Source organism: Triticum dicoccoides, chromosome 4A, assembly GCF_002162155.2.
Source record: "Triticum dicoccoides isolate Atlit2015 ecotype Zavitan chromosome 4A, WEW_v2.0, whole genome shotgun sequence".
In the NCBI taxonomy this organism is placed as follows: domain Eukaryota; kingdom Viridiplantae; phylum Streptophyta; class Magnoliopsida; order Poales; family Poaceae; genus Triticum; species Triticum dicoccoides.
The window spans coordinates 507,557,538-507,567,140 of record NC_041386.1 but is presented as its reverse complement, the minus strand read 5'-3'; positions in this window follow the sequence as shown (position 1 = coordinate 507,567,140).

The following is a 9,603-nucleotide window of genomic DNA, read 5'->3' as shown; positions in this document are numbered from 1 at the left end:
CGCCTTTCCCTATGTGACCGCAGCAAATCTAGTCCTGCTCAAACTCTACAGCCTTGTCCCTTCCTTTCCTTTTTGCACTAGTACTTTCGCCCCTTCCTTTCCTTTTTGAACCATGTCCTAGATTTATGCGATACAACTTTCCCCACTACTTTCCCCCATTCCTTTCCTATTTGAACCACGTCCTAGATTAATGCTATACAACTTTCCCCCTTAATTTCCTCTTTGAACCACGTCCTAGATTCATGCTATATACAACTTTTCCCACTACTTTCCCCCACTCCTTTCCTCTTTGAACCACGTCCTAGATTCATGGTATACATGCAGCTAGAGCAATGCATGTGGAGTAAGTAAATTATACCTTAAGGTTCTTGGGGCGTGGTTCGGCGGGCGATGGGACGGCAGCGAAGAAGAAGGGGTCGGAGGCCCTCCCACGCCGCCGCTGGGTGGAAAGTGAACAGTTGTGCCGGTAGTCCCTCGCCGACGGCGACAACGTTAAGCCTCCTTCCCTTCCCGGCGGATGGATCCTGCCGGCTCTTTGAGCAGCAGTGAGGGGAGAGAGAGGCCAACGAAGTCTTGTTTAGATCTGGAGAGGGCGAAAGAGTGTGAAGAGAGCAACTACAAGCGCTGAGGCTCCAGCGGGAGAGGGCGAGAGAGTGTGAAGAGAGCAACTACAAGCGCTGAGGCTCCAGCATGTATATATATACTAGAGAGAGTGTGTGAAGCGTGCAAACCCTAGAAAACATTTTAACCAGTCAAAGAATCCTCCTGGCACAAATTATGCTCAAGTGTAGTTATCGAACCCAAGACCTCAAGTTTGATGAGCGAACAGGCTAACCAGCTACACAACCCTCCCGTTATGTTCAACGAGAGGGAAATAACCTTTTATACATTCCTGCATTCGTGTGACAAGCATGCCGTGTTTTTTTGTGTGTGTGGGAGTCATTGGGATTTCAATCATAATCGTGTCATATGGCTTTGGTGGTAAGACTATCCACAGTGGTGCAGAAATCACCTTACCTCTCTCCACGTAGTACGTTGGGTCCCACTAGTCAGTGGGTGAAACAAACAAATTAATAAGAAAAATTAAAAGCACCAGCGGTGTATCTTACCTCACACATCTCGCTACTGCTCGGGAACAATGTCCAATTGATCCCTCTGTTCGCTCACGTACTATTTTAAGTGAATCCTTATTATAACATGCACACAAATTTTGGGCACCTGCATTCGACTTAAGTCAGTGTGCCACCATACCTCGTATACTTACTACTCCCTCCGTCTAGGTGTAATAAGTCACATTATAAGGTGCAACGGGACCAAGGTGCGTGCGTGTGCGTGTGCGTGCATGTGTGTGTGTGTGTGTGTGTGTGTGTGTTTAACACCATGTGTGTGTTAGAGAGAGCGACAGATCGACCTACTCCTACAGAGAGATGTTGTGTAGTGTACGATTTTAGCCGGGAGAGTCGATGCATCCTCTCGTTTCCGGGCGTGTCCGGTAGGGACATGCGGACAGCTGCCACGCTTGCTCCTGACCAGCCTGGCCCACCCAAAGCCCCTCCATCGCGCGCGCTTCCCGCCCTAAACGGTCAGCGCCGCTCCAAAGAATCAGTGCCGCATTCATGCCCGGGTAGAGCGGACGCGACCTCTCACTGGTGCAAGAGTGATGGTTGCTTCGTTCGTCCAACTTACTGCTGGGTCTATGTGATTTGATGGCTCATTGGTCTTTATTACTGAGGTGGTAGCACTGCTGGATGTCCCACGCTTTCGGCGAAAGGAGGTATACTACTACTCCTGGATTACAATTTTCTCCATTCTTACAGCGGAGGCGTGCAAGAGCAGTGAAAACACGTAGGCTCAGTGATTACATGGCCCACCTCACACTATCACCGTGCGACACCTAACTCTTTACATAGTACTCCCTCCGTTCCTAAATATTACTACTAGATGTGTCCCCGCGCGTTGGCGCGGAACAGCGGTATATCTCTCTGCGCAAAATTATCGATTTCATAGAACAAAAAAAACTCTATAACCGCATGAAAAATGTGGTAGCCAAACTAAAGAAACTCCCATCATCATTTAGATCATCCCATGTAAGGAAAAAAGATCAGCCAACTTGTACTGCATAATGGGATTATATTTTTCTTTTTGACATGTTAATGGGACTTAAAAGCTCACTTACATGCATGCTACCGGTGCATGCTTGCATGCAGACATGTTGATGTGATTTAAAACCCACTCACATGCATGTGGCACGGTATTTCTGCATGCTTGCATGTGGCTTAGTGCGGAGCCTCTCAACGCCTAGATCAGACGGCTATTATGGACTTATTTACTTCATCTAACGGCTACATCAATTTTGATGACGTGGCTCAAGGAGAGGATAGTGAATTCCTAGTAGTGGGGGCTAGCTATTACTAGTAGATAGTAAGTCTTTGTAGAGATTCCACTACATACGGAACAAAATGAATGAATCTACACTTAAAATGCATCTATATACATCCGCATGTGGTTCATGGTGAAATCTCTACAAAGACTTATATTTAGGAATGGAGGAAGTACTAGTATAGTACGTACTGTAATTTATCAGCGAGATAAATTTGTACAATGCTATGAAGCTTCCAGCTTTTGTTACATGTATCTTGCGTCCAAGGTTGCCCGTTGCAACACTTCATCAAATAGAAAGGAGACTAACATGCATGCTATTGCATCTCAATGATTGACAGATCATAGCAAATATGTACTCCCTCCGTTCCAAAATAAGTTTCTCAACTTTGTGCAAACTTTAGTATACAAAGTTGTACTACTACTAAAGTTGACACTTATTTTGGAACAGAGGAAGCTAAAGAAAAAACAATCCATGCAGTCCCTAGCCCTTGAACCCTGAACCCTGACCAGGCTTCAATTTGCTGGCAACGTTCGAGCTTCCTAATAAATGAAGTTTGCAACCTTTTGACCATCGGATCATTTTTTGCAGTTTCACCAAAATCGAGATGAGCATCCCTGTGGCAAAGAAATTGAACAAGCGTGATTAGAATAAGATTACTGGACTAGTTGATGAGACATAAACTCATCACAAATACAGTACGTAGAAGCCAGTAGAGGTATGTGTGGGGCAAAGAAGTATACAGAAATATCCACAGGGAGTGATGTGGGCAGCTGGAGAAGTGGTGCAAGCCGGGTGTAAAGGGAGTTGTACCTGAGGGACGTAGCTCAACCTTGAGGAGGGCGGCGGGAGGCGGCAACTGACGAGGACATGTATTGGGGGTAGGGTAACAGGCCTGACCTAAAGACCCTACCCATGACATCGTACACTTTGTACCGGGCCCCTGGGCCAGATCGCCGTCCAGATGTACCGCAACTTGAAGGTCACTCGGGCGGCAACAACCACGCGGAGCACGGCACTCCACTCGACGAGATCATTCCACTCGACCGTGTAACTCACTCGAATATGCGAAGACCAATAGTCAGCATGATGGTTTGTAGTGGGCAGGTATTATGGCATTGATGCTCCACCGTGTAACATAAGGGGTGAGGGGGTGGCGCACTCTATATAAGCCACCCCACCACTAGACTAGGGGGCTCGGGGCTTCCACCTCTCTTTCTTTCTAACCATTAGTGTTAGGACATAGCTCAGGCATGGAGATCCGCTCTCCCCCCTCTCTCTCAATCACACATTGTAATCTCCGGATATGTACTCAGATGAAACAAAGCCTCTCTGGAGCACGAGACGTAGGGTTGTTATCTCCACCATGAGAGGCCCGAACTCGCTAAAACCACCGTGTCACCCATTTGCATCTCGATAGATCATGCTCCTTTATCCTACCCCTCTCTTATTGTCAGAATCGTTCCCACGACAGTTGGCGCCCACCATGGGGCATGGCATCTATCGAACCATGATGTGAACGGTTTGTAGCAATTCTTACATCTATTCCTTATTTTACTTATGATGCATCTCGCCTTTGCCAAGAACAGGGTCATCTTCGGCCTCGCATGCGAATGTCGTTGCCGCTCTTCGACGCATTGTCGCCGCACGTGCGGATGAAGATGCGTAGGGATCGATCCCGTCCGGCTCCCAGAGCGGTGACATGCTGCGCCGCGCTCGCCCGCCTGGCGATGCGCTTGCCGGCCCCGCGCCGTGTTCGCCGGCCCAGCACCGTACTCGCCCATCCCGCGGCACACTCGCCAGCCCCGCGCCATGCTGGCCGCCCTGCAATGAGCTCGCCTGCCCTGCGCCATTCGGGCCGCCCTGCGATGAGCTCGCCGGCTCGCCGGCCCTCTCTCACATCTCCAGCGGCACGCGGTACCTCATCACCTGCGCCCGTTTCCTCTGTGTCGTCTACATGGGAGAGTACGTAACCCTCTAAACCAAGTGCATGCCATTAGCCAGTTACCATTTCATGAAGGTAATCACCTCATTAAGCGGCCAATTAGGCAAGGGTTCTGTTACCTAATTACGGTGATTGATGCCCCCGCTTTTCTCGCAAATTAATGGCTTAATTGCTTAGCTATCGGTTTCCACACCGATTAATCTATGCATGCTTACATGGCCATCCGTGGTCTTTACTCCCTGCAAAATACTAGCATCCATGCATGCATGCATGGCCATCTGTGGCTTTTAATCATTGCAAAATAGCATCTGTGCATGGACACTTTAGTCCAGCAAAAAATATTCGTGGATGTACTAACTTGCAGGCTTACTGAGACGAACAACGTCGATTGACTAACTCGCCATTTATTCCACTCACTGATGGTGTGGCGACTGGATCGCAACCCAACTGTGGTTCACTCAATTGATTCACCTTTTCACTCGACCGGCTAACGAACAGGTTCACTCGGCCGGCTAGCCCGGAGATGATTTTTGCACTCTGGACAATTAACGTGCAGGCTACTCGGTTGGTTGGCTTCAACATGCAGTCACCAGCGACATCTGCCTCGTCGTCATTTCCGGCTTCGTCTGCGAGGCCATCGTCGAACCTCCACGCATGGCCACCAGCGCCGTCCGGCTTGTCGCAGTCTCCAACCTCATCTGCAATGTCTACAATGAACCCGGCGGAACAAGTCCCCAGCCACTCGATAGAGGATTAAGGACCTTATCCTCTCCAATCATTTCACAATTTAGTTCTCAAATTACTGTGCAATTGCCTAACCGTCCCTTTTCTGTTCGAACCCAGGTTGAGTCTGATGGGACTAAAGCACACTTGAATGACCGTCCACTCGAACGATTCGCGCGCATGCTCGGATGAATTTACTCGGATGGTTAACAAATCACTACGGCAGTCGGACAAAGACGTTTTGGTCCAGCAACCACTCGGACGCCCCGCACGTCACCACTCCGCGGGACACCTCTACTTTACTTGGACGCCCCGTGCATTGTCACTCCACGGCACGCATCTACATCACCCTGACGCCCCGCGTGTCACGCCCAAGATGAGACCCTATCCTAAAGGAACTCGAAGGTCCCACCAAGGATAGAAGCACATCTTGAAAACGCTTTTGCAAGGTGGATATCATTACATCAACATTACATAATAGTGCGGATACAATCAAGACATACAATGTCACATGAATACAACAATACATCATATAAAAGATCTACATCCGATTACGGATGAAACATAAACAGAAACTCAAACGACATCCACCCTACTAGTCTATGCTGCCGACTAGGAAACTAACCCAAGGTCGAAGAAGAAGAAGAACTCCAAAACAAGTAATCTGTGAGCCACGAGGACTCAGCAATCCCATTACCATGGGTATCAAGACTAGCAAATCTTAATGGGTAAGGAAGGGGTAAAGTGGTGAGGTTGCAGCAGCGACTAAGCAGATATGGTGGCTAACTTACGCAAATAAGAGCGAGAAGAGAAGCAAAGCAAGCAGTCGTCAACTAGTAATGATCAAGAAGTGACCCTGAACTCCTACTTACGTCAAACAGAATCCAGAAACCGTGTTCTCCTCTCGAACAACCCCGAAAAGAGACAATCACGGTTACGCACACGGTTGGTGTATTTTAGAAGAGTTTACTTCGAGTTTACTACAACCGGACATTAACAAATTCCCATCTGCCACATAACCGCGGGCACAGCTTTCGAAAGTTCAAACCCTGTAAGGGTGTCCCAACTTAGCCCATGATAAGCTCTCGCGATCAACGAAGGATATTCCTTCTCCCAGGAAGACCCGATCAGACTCGGAATCCCGTTTACAAGACATTTAGACAATGGTAAAACAAGACCAGCAAAGCCGCCCGAATGTGCCGACAAATCCCGATAGGAGTCGCACGTACCTCATTCTCAGGGCACACCGGATGAGCACTCCATACAACTAAAACCAGAGCTCAAGTTTCCCCGAGGTGGCGCTGCAAAGGACTCTAGTTTGGACCAACACTTAGAGGAGCACTGGCCCGGGGGGCTAAATAAAGATGACCCTCGGGCTCCGGAAACCCAAGGGAAAAAGGGCATAGGTGAGGCAAATGGTAAAACCAATGTTGTGCCTTGCTGGAAGAGTTTTATTCAAAGCGAACTGTCAAGGGGGTCCCATAAATCACCCAACCGCGTAAGGGACGCAAAATCCGGGAACATAATACCGATATGACGGAAACTAGGGCGGCAAGAGTGGAACAAAACACCAGGCATAATGCCGAGCCTTCCAACCTTTACCAAGTATATAGATGCATTAATAATATAAGAGATATTGTGATATCCCAACATAAACATAATCCAACATGGAGCAATCTTCATCTTCACCTGCAACTAGCAACGCTATAAGAGGGGCTGATCAAAAGCGGTAACATAGCGAAACAACGGTTTGCTAGGAAGGGGAACAAAGGTTAGAGGTTTTCATGGCAATTTGGGAGGCTTGATAAGCAAGTGGTAGGTAACGCGGCATAGCGATAGAATGAAACAACTAGCATAGCAATGATAGTAGTGAGATCCAAGGTGACGGTCATCTTGCCTGAAATCCCGCTAGGAAGAAGAACGAGTCCATGAAGATGAAGCCACGATGATGAACCAAGCGTAGACGAACGAATCCTCACGATCGCAACGAAATGGGAACTATCGAGAAGAAGCACACAACACGGTAAACAAGCCTAACATAATCATGGCATGATGCACAATCAAGTATGATGCATGTCCAGTTTAATAAGGCATGGCATGGCAAAATGCAACAAACAACACTACAAGTTAATTCGAGCTCAATATGCAACGAGTTGCATATTGATGAAACACCACATCAAATATTTAGTTTTCTCCCGTTTATGTACCCAACAATGTTAAATGTTGATTAACATGGCAAGATGTGAAGCATAAGTAAACTAACTATTTAGGCAAGTTTAAATGAGGCAGGAAATAACAAACAACAATTTCGGAAAATCCTCATGTCCATATTTTAGATTTGGTACTGTTCTACCTAAAACCTTATTTTATGGTTGTTAAACAGGAAAATAAAGTGCAACAAGTTAATCTATGCATTTTTCTACCCCATTTACATATAAAGTTTATTTAAATCCGAGCTACGGTTATTTAGTTATGAAATAAATCATTTTAACATGGCATTTATATAAATTTAAACAAACAACAAGTTTAAACATTTTAAGCATGGATGACAGCAGCATATTATGAAACTAGACAAAATTCTAAGCATTTTACATGTATAAGTTATTTACAAATGATGCACGGTTCTGGAATTATTATATGCATGATGTTGAGGGTTTTTCTGCAAAACTGTAAATCCTGGATAAATAGTAAAATCGCATCGGGAAAAAAACATGCACTGGGCTGAAACTTGAACAGGGCCGAACAGGAGCAGGCGCGATAGTGTGTAAAGGAGAGGGGCTGCTCACCGTGGGCCATGGGCCTGCTGGTGGAGCGGCTCAGCTCGGCTGTAGAAGAGGGCGCCTTGGGCCAGCGGGGCTGGGCCTTGGCACTTGTCCATGCTGGCACCGATCGGGTCAACGATGGGCGGCGCTCGTCCTATCGCTCGAAACAGAGGAAGCCAGCAGGCGCGGGACTTGGCGGGACGACGGAGCGACGGGAACGGGAGGAGATCGCCGGATCCGAGGCCAGGGAGGTGATGGAGCTCCATTCAGAGGTAGCTCGCAGCAGATCAGGCAGAGACGAGGCGGGATCCTGGTTCAGAGAGAGAGAGAGATGTGAGAGGATGGACTGGAAAGCAGGGGAGGGGAAGGAAGGAGCGACGCGGGGCTCAACTGCTGGTCGACTGGACAGCGAGGCAAGGAGAGGCAGCACGGCATCTTGGAGCGGCGGTGCTCGTCGCAGCAGAGGGCGACTGCGGCGAGGCAGAGGAGCGGGCGAAGCTCCTGCAGGGCGGGCGTCCTAGTGACATCTTGCACCGGTGCGGCGCGAGGTTCAGACGGCAGATGGTGCCGGAGGCGCAAGGAACGGGCTTAGTGGTTGCGAGGGAGGTGCGGGACTTGCTGCGGCTGACGAAGAAGCAAGGCGGCGACGGTGCGGGACGGCGAGGCGGAGGCGAGGCTGTAGGAACGGCGGAGCTTGCGAGCGACGGCGACGGCACAAGTGGTGGCGGCCATGGGGGCTCGGTTCCCTGTTGCAACATAGAGAGAGCACTGAGAAGGAGAGAAGAGAGAAATGGGAGAGGAAGGAAGGGAAGGTAGGGGCGGCGCGAGGCAGTTCCTACTGGAGCTCGACGTCAAATTTTGCCGGTGCGGATGGCGCTCCGGAGGCTGGCGCAGGCCGGTGCTGCTTCCGACCCATCCTGGATCGAGGCACGGGAGGAGGGAACGAGGCACTCGGGCCTTGCGGGGTGGCTGGCGCTGAAATCAATGGAGGAAGATCTTGGAGTGGCGGCGGTGGGGAGGGACAAACCTCCTAGGTTTTAGGGTTAGGCTAGATTAGGTAGGTGGTGGTCTTATATATAGCAAGTGGACTAGGGCAGGGTTAATTTGGATTCTCCGATCGAAATCGAGCGGTTGTGAATAAATGGCTTCGGGAAGTCCAAATAAGAAACGAAGATGTTTTATAGATGTTAGGGGATGATCCGGACCCACCAGTAACAACAATTCGGGTCTGGTTCGGGGAAGTATCGGACGCGCGCGAGAGGTTTGCGGGCTGTGCAAAAAGGTTAGGAAGCCAAGCAAGAGGGAGACAAAACCTGGCTGGTCTCGGAATGCTCAACAAAGGCAAAGGGGAAATGCGACAACTACGAACGGATGCAAGTTTGAAAACAACGGCGGAAACAGAGTGTCGATGCAATGTGAATGATGCGATGATGAATGCAACAAGCAAATAAAACACATAGCAACAACGAAATAACTGGAAGGCTCCTGGAGCGTCGGTCTCGGGGCGTTACACCGCGTGTCTCCACTCTGTGAGATGCGTATACGTCACTCGGACGTCCCGCTCATCGCCACTCCACGGGACGCGTCTACATCACTCGGACGCCTCGCGCGTCGCCACTCCACGGGACGCGTCTACATCACCCGGTCGCCCCGCGCATCGCCATAGGTTGGTCACCTCATAACCACTGGGCCGCCCCGCGCGTCGCCACTAGGTTGGTCACCTCATAACCACTGGGCCGCCCCGCGCGTCGCCACTAGGTTGGTCACCTCATACCCACTCGGCCGCCCCGCGC